Below are 17,091 nucleotides of genomic sequence, written 5' to 3' on the forward strand. Positions count from 1 at the left end.
GAAAATCTGGCCCCTGTTTAGGTGCCTAAAGGGAGCTCAGCTCTTCTGAAAATTTGGGCCCACTGATCTGTGCTCAGCGCTCGACAGCTTGGCACTGAGATCTCTGGAAAGCCTGGTCCCACAGGTCTTAGGAACCATGTCCTTGTGATTAAGGCACAGGTGGGTAACAAGGAGACCTGGGTGTCATTCCCGACAGTGCTATGGACCGTCTGACTTTGGGCCAACACTTTCAAAAATGGCCACTGATTCTGAGAGTCATGACTAGAGATGCCTACAGGGGATCGATTTCCAGCCTTGGGAAGTCAATGAGACTTGAGGCTTGGTACTGGGGACAGTGATGAAAGCAGAGCCATGCACTTCACTCTTAGATTTATTTTGGAATGGAGGATGGTGAAAAAGCAGGCACGCATGATGATAATACACAGAGAGGTGTAAGCAATGCCTGCTTGGGGTGGCAGTCAACCCCCCTCTAGTTGTGGCTAGGCCAGCTAGAAGCTGATGAGCCTGCTCCTCATTTGGGAAATCAAGGGGTCTCTTTTAGCTCAGGCAGTAGAGGCTCATATATTAAAATCCAGCGGTCCCTGGTTCAATCCCTGTGCCAACAACCCACCCAGAGACATCACTGCTACGCAGACATATGCTGAATGGGCCAGGTCACAAAAATGCCCTTATTCTGGTCACGTGTGGGGATCAAGCCTTGGACTGTGGGTTTTAAAAGCATGAGCTGCCACTGATTGATCTCTGTTAGCTTGGAGGCAGTAGCAGGTTCATTAATTTCTCTATATGGTTTAGCCACTAATGGGGGCAAAGAGCCATGCTGGATTAGCAGGGCTTGCATTAATGTTCATTCCCTTTCACAACACCACCCACCTTCATCCCAAAGCTCCCCACTATTTCCTCCCTCCATTTTCTCCAGCCTCCACCCAGCTGGGTGTTGTAGGGAATCACTGTCCTGGTACCCTGCTCCCAAAGCACCAGGGGGTATTTAAAGGTGTGACTGCTGTTTTAGTGTCACATCTCTCTATTGTCCTCCTTAGCTTTTGGAATCTGCAAAGAAATAAATCTCAGGCAGCTTGTGCTGGGACTGGCTGGGCTGTTGGTGAATTATATCAAACAGCAAGGCTGGGAGAGATCAGAGGGACTGGAGCTGTCAAATCAAGATCCTAGATTGCTAGTCTGGGGCCTTGTGATTTGTGCTGGCAGTCTGACCAGCTTGAGCTGGGCTATGCTGAGAGCTCACAAACTAAGGAAGGTCAGGCTTAGCCCGTAGCTGGCAGGGAGCCCGCAATGGAATACGGTGGGTCTCTGGCAAGTGGTGTTGGTGAGTCTGTCGGGGCACATATCTTCCTGCATTACCCCGAGCAGCTGCTGTAGTGTGGCATTAGGCACTTCAAGACCGAGGGAGCTGCTACCTTGCTGATACACACCTCAGTTCCCTTCCCAAGGCAACACTTTCTTCCACGAGGCAGTCATAATACAGTGCATTCTTTATAGCAGCCTTCTGGCAAACACCCATGTAGACGGCCAGGCTGATGCTTTGGAACTGGACACAGACGTGTACAATAGAAAGGTACAGTTATGTCACAGCTGAGAAAAGCAAATGGAATCTATCATTCTGGGTGGCCTAGTATTGCCTTTATATTAACATTACCCTCGCCTCCCTTCTGGCTCACTCTCGCCCCTTCTAATCTTTGCAGTCATCCCTCTTTCTTTTCCCCTCACTCCCTGCTCTGTAATCCGTTCACTCCCCGGCCCCAGCAGTAGCGCTCTGCCACTAGATGGCACAGGTACGCTGCCATAGCTGATACCCACCCATCCCCTGTGCAGAGGCCCTGAAAATCTGCCCCTTATAGGTGTCTGAATAGGAGCTGAGTGCCTGAGAAGCTGGCCTGTTGTGGGTGTTGTGGCCATTTTCAGGCATGGCCAGGTGTGTTAAATAAAGCTAGCCACACAAATATCACCTCTCTGTGGGGCTTGAATGCCCTCCCCCCATTACCCTAGTATCTGAGAACCTGAAGGGCAGTTCTATTAGCCTCATTTTACAGATGGGGAAATTGAGGCTAAGTGACTTGTCCAAGGTCACGCAGGAAGTTGGTGGTAGAACAAGGAGCGGTATATAGGTCTCCTGAGACCTTGCCCAGTGTCCTAACCACGGGTCATCCTTTCGCTCAATGATAGGTGTTGTTTCTTCTCTGGAGAAAACGGTGATTGGGACAGTGCTGGGGAAAGATGAGGCTTTATCAGAGATCCTGAACTAGACACTGACCCTCAGCTGAGAGGGAGGTCGCCAGATTACCTCCGACCTCGCTATTGTAGCTCTATCTCCTGCTCTGCTGTACCAGATAGCTTCACTTTCCTTACCGAGGGGCAAGCAACTGCTTTTCTGTCTCTCCCCAGCATGGGGAGGTCTTACGACTGACTTACATCCCTGCAGCCCCAGCCATCGGTGGACAATGGCAGGACACCCTTCTCTCTATGACTGAACTGTGAGGCACTGCATAGCCTTCTAATGACTGTGCATGGGAGCCATCTTTCCAAATGAGCGACACCACGGGCACTGCAGGAGTCACTGTTATATATAGCTGGGACACTAAGATGGTGTCCAAGGAGTGCCCTGCGCAGGACAGGGAGGAGGGCAGAGATAGGGCAGGAATGTACCATTTATGCCACCTTTCCCCATCCCCTTCCCAATCCAATTACAGGGCTGATGATCCTTTGGGTTGGCCTCTGCCACACATTACAGCAGTTCCAGAGCTGCTCTAAATGGTGTCTGACTGCAAGTACCCCCACAGGGCCATGCTACAGTTGTGGCTCACTGGAGCACAGCATCAACCCGGCTGCTGTCCCAGCATACTCAGTACACTGCACAGCAGGGCCAGAGCAGTGCCTGACTCCTCCATTCGGGGAGGTTGGGCATGCCCAAACCAGCCCCCCCCCGCCTTCTCGGACTCCTCCCCCTGAAGCCCTGCCCATGGTCCACCCTCAGCCCTGCTCAGCCCCATTGCCCACCCCTTCCCCTGAGGCCCCCCCCGCCCACCACATGTGTGCCTCTTTGCCCCCTCCCCTGATCCCCTGCACATGCCAGCTGACCAGCAGCTCACTCATACCTCTTCTTCCCCTCCTCCAGGTCCCCCGCCGCCCGCTCACCACTTACCACTCACACTCACCTCTTTGCAGGTGCATTAGGAGGAAGAGGATGAGCAGGAGCAGGGCTTCAGGGAGGAACACAGCCAGGGCCACTGGGCGCCCTTTTGGCAGCGGTGAGCTCCAGATGATGGGCTAGCAGAGCAGGGTGGCATAGGGCTGGCTCTGCTGCCTTCATATCACATGGGGATTCCCTCCTGCAAGGAACTCCCCACCCCCATGTAGGGTTGCCAACTGTCTCATCAAACACCCTTGCCCCGCCCCCTGCCCTGCCCCTTCTCTGAGGCCACACCCCTGTCCTGCCTCTTCTCCAAAGCCCCGCCCCATGCTCACTCCATCCCTCCTTCCTTCCATCGTTCACTCTCCCCCACTCTCACTCACTTTCACTGGACTGGGGGATGGGGTTGGGGTATGGGAGAGGGTGTGGGGTGCAAGCTCTGGGAGGGAGTTTGGGTGCGGGAGGGGGCTCAGGGCTGGGGCATGGGGTTGTGGTGAGGGAGAGGGTGCAGGCTCCAGTGCGGGGGGCGGGGTCTGGCGTGGGGCCAGAGATTAGGGGTTTGAGGTGCAGGAGGGGGCTCGGGCATGTGGCAGGGGGTTGGGGTGCAGGAGGGGGCTCGGGGAGTGGGCTTTGGCCAGGTGGCGCTTATCTTGGGCAGCTCCCAGAAGAGACCAGCATGTCTGGCTCCTAGGCTCAGGGGTGCCCAAGTGGCTCTGCATGCTTCCCCTGCCTGCAGGCACTGCCCCTGCAGCTCCCATTGGTCGTGGTTCTCAGCCAATGGGAGCTGCGGAGTTGGCACTTGGGGTGGGGGCAGCATACAGAGGGACATGCTGGTCACGTCTAGGAGCCGCGCAGAGCCAGAGCAGGTAGGGAGCCTGCCTTAGCCCCCTACACTGCCGAATGGACTTTTAGCGGCCTATTAACATCTCCCAGATTGGTTTCAGTAGCCACTGGGAGAGCGATTCTAGGAGACTCATGGCCATTCCGGGAGGGTTGGCAACCCTGCCCCCATGTGCCTGGTTAAGTCAGTTTTAAGGTGGTATTTGTGCCATCTTCATGCTAGCTCCTCTCAGGAGAGTGTACCCCTTGCACAGAGGATACACAGCAGGGTCATGTCAAAGTTGGGGGACTGGCAGAGGCTGTGAGATCTGAGCAACTGCAGAGGCTCTGTTTGGCGCATCGAGGAGGCTGATATGTGGGTCTGGGCTGTGTGTTTCTAGGGCTCCACCACACGCTGAGTTAATGCTGATAACAGAGTGATGTGGTTGAGACAGGCACAGAGTTTTGTGGAGATCTTCGTACGTGGAGATCAAGCCGACAGCAGATACTGTGGAACTACCCCCCAGGAGGGAGTATGTCTAGACACTAACAGGCTCCGAGAAGGGGAAGTCTAGAACTTGAGACTTCCTCTGGGGCGTAGAATGGCCACCAAAGCCACGTGCAATCTGCCACTCCTGGGATGGAGCCCTGCTGGGCTGCTCCCCCAGCGGCCAGTGGGTCTCCTTTCTGGAGGGAAGGGCTCAAAGGGCCACAAGTGTCGCTGAGCAAGGAGGGCAGTGAAATCAGACAGAGCATGGGGCATGAGAGGACTGACAGAAACACCCCATGCATGGAGCAGGGTGTGCAGGACAGGGGGGTGATGAGTGTGGCTGTGAGGGAAACGTGTTGGAGATATTTAACCTAGATGCCTGCATGAGGTATTCTGGGCTGTTCCACCCCTTGCTGGGCATGGGCTCAAGGGGCGCAAGCATCAGCCTGGAGACAAAGAAGCTGGACAGGTACCACCACAAAGAAAGAAGCAGCAGAAGTTCCTGGCTGGCACATCCCTAGGGAAGAGCCTGGTCCTACATGAAGCTTCCCAGGGTGCTATGCAAGCAAAGGACCCACCTAGGAAGGCTGGAGGCTTTCCATGGGCAGCGCCACCCGGGGATCATGGTGCACACCTGGAGGAGAGGTGATAGACTCAAGGGCTGAGCAGAGATCTGGGGATGGGGCCAATGCAGGGAATCACCGAGATCCTGCGGGTGTAGGAAGAAGCCTGGCTACAGAGACCAAATGCCAGGGAAGCAATACTTGAGACTATAAGGCTTGGGAGTCAGCACTTGAATGCCAGCTGCGATTTGGCATAGGCAGGGGACCCCGGCGTGGCCTAGCCCAGGCCCTGAGGGGAAGGGCAGAAATAATACTGTAAAGAAGGAGAAAAAGGAAGGCTTGATTTTCTTGCCCATGTGCAAATGCTCCTCTCACTCCCCCCCCCCCCCGCCCTGGTGTAAGGGAGAAGGATGTGTGGGGCTGGAAACACCTGCTGCTGTCCATATCACAGCCTCCAGCACTGCTGCCCCAGTGGGGAATGATGGCGAGGGCTTTTGCTTGTATCAGTCTCCGAGAACAGAGGTCAGTGTTCTGTGCGCCAGGAGAGCCCAGGCCTGCAGGCAGAGGAGAAGCTTGGTTAACAGCTGTGTCCTACACAGTGCTTGAAAAGGGGCCAGGCTGGGCCACTGGGTCTCTGGCAGGACTGAATTCAACAGGCAGAGCCCTGCTCCAGAGAGCCAGCTCTCCCTCCCTGCGCCCTGGGGAGGGGCTGAGCCCACACACCATGGCAGGGCCTGCGGGGAGAGCTGTATCTGAGGCCTGGTCTACACTACAGAGCTAGGCTGACGTAAGGCAGCGTACATTCACCTAACTCTGTAAACCTCTACACTATAAGGTCGCTCCCACCAATGACACTTGCCCACTATGCCAACTTAATAACTCCACCCCCATGAGAGGAGTATGTCGATGGAGTTAGGTCGCTGCGGTGCCAGTGACACTGCATCACTTACATCGACTGTTGCTGCCTTTCAGAACCCACCCCACAATGCCCCACACTGACAGTGAAATTGGTGCGAGCATTCCTGGTGGGGACTTGCACCACCAACACAAGGAGCATAGTGTGGATGTGTAAAACCAGTTCACTTTCCGTGGTGGCTGTACACAGATGTATCTTACGGTGACTTACTTTTGTAGTGTAGACTTGCCTGAGGTGAGGCGAACCCTGGCTATTTAGAGATTAGAAGAGAGCTAGCACTGAGTGCAGACCAGAGAGCACAGGCGTAAGCGGCTGCCAGCCCCGCTCCAGAGGCAGGGGCTGTCTCTGGCACGAGTGAACCTTCCATTGGCTTCCCCCAGGGGGCACATACTGGGCTCACAAAGGTGCCTGTCTATGGTAAAGGTGTGGGTCTGCCTCCTCCCTTTTGGCCAGGGCGTTTCTGGCCATTGATACATCTGCCCCATGGCAAAGACTCTGAAGGATACAGCTCTCTACTCCCCTCTGCTGGCATCCAGGGGAAGAGGTGGAATGAGCCAGGCCTCATTTGCATTTGTTATCACCATTCCAGTGTGAACACTTTGGGTGCTTTGGAGCAAGTTCCTTTTATTTTTGGGAGCAGCGGCAATGAACAATTGCTAACATTAATATGCAGCGAAAGGGCAGCAGAGCTGTCCCCAGCATATGCTTGGCAAGATGTCACCCTAACCAAATCACAAGCCAGAGTGAAGCAGAATGGGATCCCAGCTGCTAGTAAGAACTGTGCTTAAGGATCCTTTATTCAGTGTAGATCTTGTGAAGCTGGGGTATGGTGGAGAATACTAACAGATTGGTATGAGCTCTAGCGAGGATCTCCTGCCCCAGTGCTAGCAAAGCTGAAATCTCTTTAGGGGATTGGACTATGTGGACAGGGTGGAGTACACCAGACAGCAGGTTGGACCTGTTGGTGTGCATGCCTAGATTCTAGGGCTTCACAAGCCTTTGAAGCTAACCTTAACTGTGGAGCACCAGGTTAAAGAGATAGCTGTTTCTTGGATGGTCACAGGCATTGCTGGGGACTGAGGCTAAGGTTGCCAGGTGTCTGGTTTTCAACCGGAACACCTGGTCATAAAAAAGCATCACTAACCGGGCCATTAAAAGTCAGTCGGCAGCACAGTGCGGCTAAGGTGAGCTCCCTGCTTGCCGTGGCTCAACATGGCTCCTGGAAGCAGTGGCATGTCCCCCCTCCGGCTCCTGGCATAGGGGCAGCCAGGGAGCTCTGCATGCTGCCTTCGCTCCAAGTGCTGGCTCTGCAGCTCGCATTGGTTGGGAACCACAGCCAATGGGAGCTGCGGGGGCAGCGCCTGTGGACGGGGCAGTGTGCAGAGCTGCCTGGCCATGGTTCTGCATAGGAGCCAGAGGGGGGACATGCTGCTGCTTCCGGGAGCTGCCTGAGGTAAGCGCCACCTGGACCCTGCACCCCGGACCCACTTCCATCCTCCGAACCCCTCAGTCCCAGCTTGGAGCACTGTCCTGCACCTCAAACCCCTCATCCCCAGCCCCACACCAGAGCCTGCACTCCCAGATGGAGCCCTCACCACCCCCTGCCCCAAACCCCTGTTCCACCCCTGATCCCCCTCCCACCCTCCAAACCCCTCATCCTCATACAAGGTTATGCACCCCCAGCCAGAGTATCCCCTCCCATACTCTGAACCCCTCAGCCCCAGCCTGGAGCCCCCTTCTGCACTCCAAGCCCCTCATCTCCTGCCCCACCCCAGAGACCGCACCACCAGCCAGAGCGCTCACCCCCCTCTTGCATCCCAACCCACTGCCTCAGCCTGGAGCCCCCTCCCGTACCCTGAATTTCTAATTACTGGCCCCACCCCAGAGCCCGCACCCCTAACTGGAGCCCTCACCCCCATCCCACACCCCAATCCCCTGAGCCAGCCCGGTGAAAATGAGTGTGAGTGAGTGAGTGAGGGTGGGGAAAGCAAGTGACAGATGGAGGGGGGATGGAGTGAACGGGGGCTGTGCCTCGGAGAAGGGGCCTTGGAGGAGGGGCAGGCGGGGGATAAGGGTATTCGGTTTTGTGAAAGTAGAAAGATGGCAACCATAAGTTAGGCAAAGGCCATGGCCACAGATCCCATGGGGAGGGAGGTTACTTATGAGCCCTGCGACCGGGGGCAAACTTGGTCATCGGTGAGGGCTGAGTTTCCCTAGTCACCAGGGGCTGGGAGTAACAAAGTGGCGGACAAGAGGCCGGTGCTGCTACCTCCTCCGACCACAGGCCATGCCCCTCTGCCAGTGCGCCAACTGCTGCGTTTACAAGCACCAGACTTCTGAGGGCAGTCCATACACATGTGAGAGCCCCCGCCTCCCCTTAACTCACCCCCCCACCCATCCCATATGGCTGGATAACCTCCTCCTTTGCTCTAGTCACTGCCCCCTTCTCCACCTGTGTTCCCCCCAGCCCCTCCCCTCCCCGGTCTGGAGGAGTCTCCTCTGGGGGAAGGAGGGGAGGGAGCAGCCTGCCCTGACCCTGTGGGGCTCAGCAGTGGTGGCAGCCAGGATGGGGTCAGCTGGAAAGAAGCTACATCTCTCAGCTCGGTGCTGCAGGACTGGCGGCAACAGGGCCTGGGGAGAGGGAGAGAGAAGGGGGCCAGCTGGGATATGGTCAGGGAGGAGCCCTGGGCTGCAGAGCTTGTAGCACCCTCTGCTGCCTATTGAAACAGCTGGCTAAGGGGGCAGGGCTCAGGTGCTTGGGCCCAACTGGGCATGAGTTTCCTGCCCTGCTCCACCCACCCCAGCTCCTCCAGGCAGCTTTGGTCCTGATGTCTTTGGTAACTGCGGTCAGAGCTGCAGGTAAACAAAACATTCGTTTTTCAGCTTGAAATGGCTTTTTGGATCACAAGATAAGCTACTTCTAGGATCAAAAAAAAAGGAATAAGAAGACATAGAAACGAACCATTTTGAAAATGTCACAATGAAACATTTCAGTTGAACCTAACTGAAGTGGGATAGATCAACATGCCATTTCAGTGCATGGCAGCAGGGCCCAGCTAGACAGCTAGTTGGAGGGAGATTTGCAACCTGGCTTGCTGCAAACTAACTGTTTGTATACATCTGTAAAGCAGAGGGCATAGCGCGGGCCTACCTCACATGGCTATTGTAATGTGATAAACACATTAAAAATAGTGGTGTGCAGATACTGCAATAACAGGGTGGTGGGGGGCAGACAAAAACTAAAGAGACACCTGGAAGGTAAAGAAAGTAATGTTAAAATGTTTACATTTATTTAGAAGTCTAACAAAACCTGTGCTCTCGGCATTTAGCGTTTAAGAGTAAGAATGAACAAGGCTTTCAAAAATAATGATTGTAATGTAACAAGGAAGCTACACTGGTACAAGAAAAAGAAAGTAAATGTCTTCTGGGAGCTATCCTTATCCAGCAAGGCAGAAAATGACAGTGATTTTATTCTTATAGAGTCCTTCAGAGGAGATGGATCTGCTTATGCAGACTGACTGAACGGAGTGGCCACCTCAGCTACCATGGTGACGCCGACTATGAAGAAGGAAGTGTTAAATAAAGTTATGGGCACACATGAAGGATCTAATCTTCTAAGTGTAACATTGACAGACCCCGGTCATTGGTGATCCTCTGGAGCTTAGTGCATGAGCCTCTGCTGCATGAGCTATAAGCCAACTGGTTGTTAGCTAAGGCTGTAGAGCAGACTCATTTAACTCTCTGTCTAAATGGTCTCGGTGCCACTAGATGGGACAGAACATCACACCCAGAAGGTGTGTGGGTTACTTAAGCTCTCCAGACATGAGATTCTATTTGCCCTTCAAATCCCTAATTCTCAAACACATACACTGGTTTGTTTGTTCATTGTCACAGGTCTAGGTTAACAGGCTGGTGCATAATCCAGGATCTGTTTACCTTGCAATTACCTGCTTTGTATATTCAGTGCTGTTTCTTCATGCATGGCCATCTGTAGGCATGTTATTCCTTTCAGAATCCATGGACAATGTAACAAGACACTAATATAAATAAAATGATGAAGGAAAGCCAACAGCATCCAACAACAAGAGCTGGATGAGCTATCTATTTCTGACTGTATTTGTTACAAATTGTAACGGGTTCGGTCACAGAGACCCCCTTGGGACTGTCACCTGACATGCTGAAACTACCTCTGAGCCCATTTTCCCTGCCAGCTTGGGACTCCAGAACCCTGCCTTGTTGAGCCAGACATGTTAGCCTGCTGCAACACAGACCCAGGGTCCGGGCCACACCCCCAAAGCTGCAGACTTTAATCAAAACTGCTCAGCAGGTTTCCTATCTCCAGTACCCAGACACCCAGTTCCCAATGGCATCCAAACCCCAAATAAATCGGTTTTACTCTGTATAAAGCTTATACAGGCTAAACTCATAAATTGTCCGCCCTCTATAACACTGATAGAGAAATATGCACAGCTGTTGGCTCCCCCAGGTATTAATCACTTACTCTGGGTTTACTGATAAACAAAAATGATTTTATTAAGTATAAAAAGTAGGATTTAAGTGATTTCAAGTAATAACAGACAAAACAAAGCAAGTCACCAAGCAAAATAAAACAAAACACGCAAGTCTAAGCCTAATACATTTAAGAAACTGAATACAGGTAAATCTCACCCTCAGAGATGTTCCAATAAACTTCTTTCACAGACTAGACTCCTTCTTAGTCTGGGCCCAATCCTTTCCCCGGTACAGTCCTTGTTAGTTCTAGCTCAGGTGGTAACAAAGGGGATTTCTCATGAGTGGCAGCCCCCTTTGTTCTGTTCCACCCCCTTTTATAGCTTTGGCACAAGGCGGGAAGCTTTTGTCTCTCTGAGTTCCCATCCCTCTTTCTAAATGGAAAAATACCAAGTTTAAGATGGATTCCAGTGACAGCTGACATGGTGACATGTCCTGTGAGACCCCAAGCCTCCATTCTTTCCAGCCTGACTCACAGGAACACAGGAAGGCTTACAAGTAAACAGAGCCATTTACGGCCAATTGTCCTGGTCAATGGGAGACATCAAGATTCTAAACCACCATTAATGGCCCACACTTTACATAATTACAATAGGACTTTAGAAAAAAGAAAAGGAGTACTTGTGGCACCTTAGAGACTAACAAATTTATTAGAGCATAAGCTTTTGTGAGCTGTAGCTCACAAAAGCTTATGCTCTAATAAATTTGTTAGTCTCTAAGGTGCCACAAGTACTCCTTTTCTTTTTGCGAATACAGACTAACACGGCTGCTACTCTGAAACCTGTCATTATGCATAGGACTTTAGAGTAATACTTCATATTTCTAGCTTCAGATACAAGAATGATACATTCATACAACTAGGATGAACACACTCAGTAGATTATAAACTTTGTAATGATTCCTTACAAGAGCCCTTTTGCAGAAAGCATATTCCAGTTACATTGTATTTAAACTCATAAGCATATTTCCGTAAACATAGGGAGTGCAACATCACACAAATGTAGCCGCGTTTTAGTTCACAAATTGTTCTCAAACCAGTAACTCCAAGGCCCTGGATAAATTCATGGAGGCTAGGTCCATAAATGGCTATTAGCCAGGATAGGCCGGGATGGTGTCCCTAGCCTCTGTTTGCCAGAAGCTGGGAATGGGTGATAGATGGATCACTTGGTGATTATCTGTTCTGTTCATTCCCTCTGAAGCACCTGGTATTGGCCACTGTTGGAAGACAGGATACTGGGCTAGCTGGACCTTTGGTCCGACCCACTATGGCTGTTCTTAGGTTCAAATGTGCGATGCAATGTGGGACAAAGATGCAAAATGAGGGACACAAAGAAATGATTCCTTTAGGAAATATCACATGCCATGAGATTCATCCCTTTAGTGTCTGTACAATGTCAGTGCAATGATTCTTTATTTTTGCTGTAAATAACTTTCAACAACAGAAGTGAGGAGACCCCAGATTTGTGTGGAATGTAGAAAACTTTGGGACTAACCTGAGCGATGGGCTATTTGCGTGAGGAAATAAAGCCCAAAGCCTAATTTTGGCAAATGGATCAGTGAGTCATAAGTATCCATTGAGTAGGCAGATGGCTAATTTCAGCCTGAGTTGTTTGCAATCAGTTTTGCTAGTGGCTTGGTATGGTATAAAATGTAAGTGTGCTTTAACACGGGTTACCTAACATGACTGTAAACTGTGACATAACCAAGGACCAAACATTTGTGCTAATCCTGTTTAAACCAAAGATCCAACCTAGTGTTAAATATGACTTGCACAGAAGTTTGACCCTTGTCTAAATGACACTTTACAATTGTGTTAGTTAGCCCATGATTACACATTGCTGTCAACAAGCATGTGAAATTCTTTAACAGGCTTATTTAAAAATCTTGTCCATTCCAGCAACATCACCTTATCAGGCTTCAGGACAGCTGTGGCAACACCAAAGGCCCCCCCATGCATCACGGCTTTTGACATGCAAATCAGGCATATGCATATTAATAAGCATGTTAAATAACATTCTCAGATCAGGCCTGACATAAACAGGGAGATGTAAATGGGACTCCTGTACGGAACCGCTGTGGAGTATAACGCTGACATTGCATAGGTGAGGGAACAGCTCATTGTGCTGTGCGATCCATGTGATGGGTAGCAAAGCCTGCTTATGCGTTAAGGAGATGGGGGAAGGAGGAATAAGAAAGCACAGTAGACTAGCTGAGTTTCACTAACCAACACATAGAGATCCTTAATACAAGAGCCCCCCTTTTCCCCTGCCCCAGTCTTTGCAGCTGAATTCAATATTCCGACCCTCAGGAGGCTGTGGGCAGGCCAGGTGATCTGGTTTTCAATGGGCTTTGTTTCCTGGTGTATATGACATAAGGAATCTGTTGGATTTAACATGTGGGTTTGACCAATCAGCACTGCTGTTCCCTTTCTTACAGAGCCTGGACCTAGGCCTGGACACAGAGTGCAGAGACCCTACCCACTTATTACAGTGCTGCCTGCATGTCCCAGCTAAGATCAAGACCCTGATGGGCCAGGCCCCATCCAGACACCTAGTGAGAGACAGTGCTTACAGTCCAAATAAAGGAAGGCTTGTGAGCCATGTTTTATGGATGGGGAACTGAGGCACAGAAATGATTCTGCCCAATGTCAGACAAAGGAGGGCTCGAACCCAGATCTCCAGAGTGTTGGTACTATGCCTTAACCACAACATAGGTGTGGGCAGAGCCACCTAGAGTGGCAAGACGGACCTTGTTTTAACCAGTCGAATTGAAAACGGTTTTCCTTTGAGCCGTCTGCTAATGAAGGCCTAGGAGAAAGCCTTCACTGCGTAAGGCTCAGTGGAGGACTGGCCATGGCAGCCGCCACTATATAGCCGGCTGATAAAATCGCATGCATGCGCTGCCTTTCCTTATGCTAACCCCCTGCTGTGCTGTCTGTAGCTCATCTTGCCCTGTCTCTTTGTACTTGCGCCCTAGTTCTGCAGTGTGCAATCACGCCTGCTTGCAGGTCTTTGCACAACCCTGCCAGAGCCTATGGCAAAGGCCCAGGATGCAGCAGAGCTTCCACCAGGGGATCTCCACTCCCCTGTGCGCCAGCTGCTCGCACTGTTGCCCCACTGCAGCGTACTGCAGTCTTGCTGATGTTCTGGTCTCTGACTTTCAGCTGACCACTGCCCCTGTGACCCATATGCCTTGTGAATAGGGCAATGGGACGCTAAGAGATAGCCAAGGATAAGCATATGCCCAATTTGACATAAGACTAACGGTCTGAAACTCTGTGCCTATTGATACCCCCATTGTACCCTGCACTCAATGGGCAGCCACACCGGTATCAGCAGGTTGAAAGTTGTTGGGGGCTGGCCATCTGTGATCAGTAGAAACTTGTTTAGCTAATAGGGAGGTATCGGCAGAGCCTGACTAAGCCCCTTGGAGGACTCTCTGCAAGAGGAAGGGGTCACTATGAAATTTTCATCTTTACGATAATGAACAGCTACACCTATTGGCCCCATTGCAGTGGTGAGTTCATCAACCTTCTGCCATGCTTGCCTTTCCCTGCATGTTCCTGCTGAGGGAAGAATCTCTCCTTACTAGCTCTGCACAAAGGATGACCCCCGCCCCCACTCTTGCTCCCTACTGGTGTTCAGAGGAAGTACTACATTTCCTTTTCATGCAGCAATAGTCAAACTCCCCCCTGCCAACATGTAATTAACCAAGCGCTCACAAACCCAATCCTCAGAGCCCCATGCTGCTGGGAAGAGACTGTCCATCAGTGAATAAGGCATGGTCGAGTAAAGGCGCATGTTTAGGAACAGAGCCCATCCTGCAAATATTTGGGCTCCTAGTTTCCACCAGAGTTCGGTGCTAACTACCTAACTAACCATAATACTACCTTTGAGTATTGATACCCATGAGGCTAAGATGTATGTGACTATATCCCCAAGCTATGTGATAATAGTTACTTTCTATTAAAGCTCAAGTTTATCCTTGCCTTAATTGGGAGGGGATAAAGATGGGCCACTCTAGCAGCAGTCATGTGGTGGACCCAACCGGCACAGGATCTGAACACAGTATACGATCCCGTAACCATGTCAGTTCTTCTTCTCCCAACCTTCGCGCTCTGGTAACAATATGGGAAGTGATGGAGGAAACTGTAAGGGCTGAGAGTTCTATGGTCTAATTCCACTATTTCATGATTTACCTGATGGGAACTTGCCCGTCCCATTGGTTTACTTAGTGCACTTTACCATATGTTTAAAAGTGCTGATCCAAAGACTGACGTATGCGACAGATTTGCAATATGTTCCACTGCAAATACCAGAGAGCAAGCATGCTGAGAGCCTGCTTGCTTTTCTTGTCACCATCATGGAAGGACAAAACTGAAATCAACAGGTTTGTGCACCTGGCTTTTCATAAGTGTGCAGCACACTTCTTATGAAACTTAGTGGGAACACTATTGACACATCTTGGGTATGATCATTGTCAGATGAATGAGGCTGAAATGGTGATCATAGGGTATCACTAAACATCGCAGATCCGTAGGTTACCACAAGAACAGAAGTACTTGGTTATATCTATGTGATGATCTTCTATTAGGAGCCAGTCTCCTGAGTTAAATTTGTGGGGATACTGTAGACTAGGACAGCCAAAGAAAGAAAATAAGGGGCCTAGAGATTAAAAAAAGCACTGGAAAAATAAAGGATATTGACAGGAAAAATGCAGATACATATTGTGGGGCACTGGGAATATCCCCATCTTTTATTCATGGAGGAAGTTAGTTAGCAAGGAAATACTGAGCGACCTCACTGTGGTAGTGTATGGCAATTAATATGAACTACATGTGCTCTGGTAGATAAAAAGTCCAGGCAAGTTTGGGCTGCAGACACAAAGATGCCATGTCACGGAGCAGGAAGTTGGCCCTCTAAGACCCAGCCTGGATTTCTGGGGCTGCGCAGCTGATTGGTTAGGAAATATTAATGTATTAAATAAAGCCCATCTAAATGATTCTCGATTACTGCTCCACCATATGTGATGTGTGGAAGAACCTAGGTGCTGGGAATTCAAGGCTTCCCGCACTATTAATAATGATCTGCAGCTGAGCAAAGAAGTATTGTCTTAATCATAAAAAACATCCTACTAGCGAGGTCTATTAAACACAGGTGTGATAGCTTCCCACAGGGGACTGTGATGGAGTCTTATTGCCAGAAGCATTTTGAAATACACAGCACAAAGCCCTTGAATACACTGGTGGGGAGAACCTTACACTGGCATAGAGGGAGCGGATACATACTATCTATTATATTATTTCCCCTTTTCTATCATTAGCTGGTTTTAGTTAGGAGTGAGAGCCTCCCCTCAGCTGCCGGAGTTGTTTTCAAAATACCATTGTTTAGATTCATAGATCAAGGTCAGAAGGACCATTCTGATAATCTAGTCCAACCTCCTGCACAGCGCATCCACAGAACCTCACCCACCCACTCCTATGAACAACCTCACCGATGTCTGAGCTATTGAGTCCCTTAAATCATGGTTTAAGCTTCAATGACAGAAAGCCTCCCTCAAGTCACCATGCCCCATGCTACAGAGGAAGCGTAAAACCTCCAGGCCTCTCCCATCTCCCTGGAGGAAATCCTTCCCGCCCCAAATATGCAATCCTCTAAACCCTGAAGCATATAGCAATATCCCCACAGATACTACAGAAAATTCTTTCCTGGTAACTCAGATCCCATCCATCTAATATCCCATCTCACGGGATTTGGCCTATTTCCCCTGAATATTTAACGATCACTTACTTACCAAAATCACATTCTCCCATCATACCATCTCCTCCATAACTTATCAAGTAGAATCTTCCAGATAGATCTTTTGCCCCCATTGCTTCCCTTGGAGGCTATTCCAAAACTTCCCTCCTCTGATGGTTAAAAACCTTCATCTGATTTCAAGTCTAAACTTCCTGGTGGCCAGTTTATACCCATTTGTTCTTGTGTCCACATTGGTGCTGAGCTGAAATAATTCCTCTCCCCTCCTGTATTTATCCCTCTGATATATTTATAGAGAGCAATCATATCTCCCCTCACCTTCTTTTAGTTAGGCTCAACAAGCCAAGCTCCTTAAGTCTCCTTTCATAAGACAAGTTTTCCATCCTCGGATCATCCTAGTAGCCCTTCTCTGTACCTGCTCCAGTTTGATTCCTCCTTTTTAAACATGGGAGACCAGAACTGCACACAGTTATTCTAGGTGAGGTCTCACCAGTGCCTTGTATAACGGTACTAAACCTCCTTATCCCTACTGGAAATGCCTCTCCTGATGCATCCCAAAACCACGTTAGCTTTTTTCACAGCCATATCATTGGTAGCTCATAGTCATCCTATGATCAACTAATACCCCAAGGTCCTTCTCCTCTTCCGTTACTTCTAATTGATGCGTCCCCAACTTATAACTAAAATTCTTGTTATTAATCCCTAAATGCATAACCTTACACTTCTCACTATTAAATTTCATCCTATTACTATTACTCCAGTTTACAAGGTCATCCAGATCCCCTGTATAATATCCCGATCCTTCTCCGAATTGGCAATACCTCCCAGCTTTGTATCATCTGCAAACTTTATTAGCACATTTTTGTGCCAAGGTCAGTAATAAAAAGACTAAATAA

Source organism: Dermochelys coriacea, chromosome 9 (genome assembly GCF_009764565.3).
Source record: "Dermochelys coriacea isolate rDerCor1 chromosome 9, rDerCor1.pri.v4, whole genome shotgun sequence".
Taxonomy (NCBI): Eukaryota; Metazoa; Chordata; order Testudines; family Dermochelyidae; genus Dermochelys; species Dermochelys coriacea.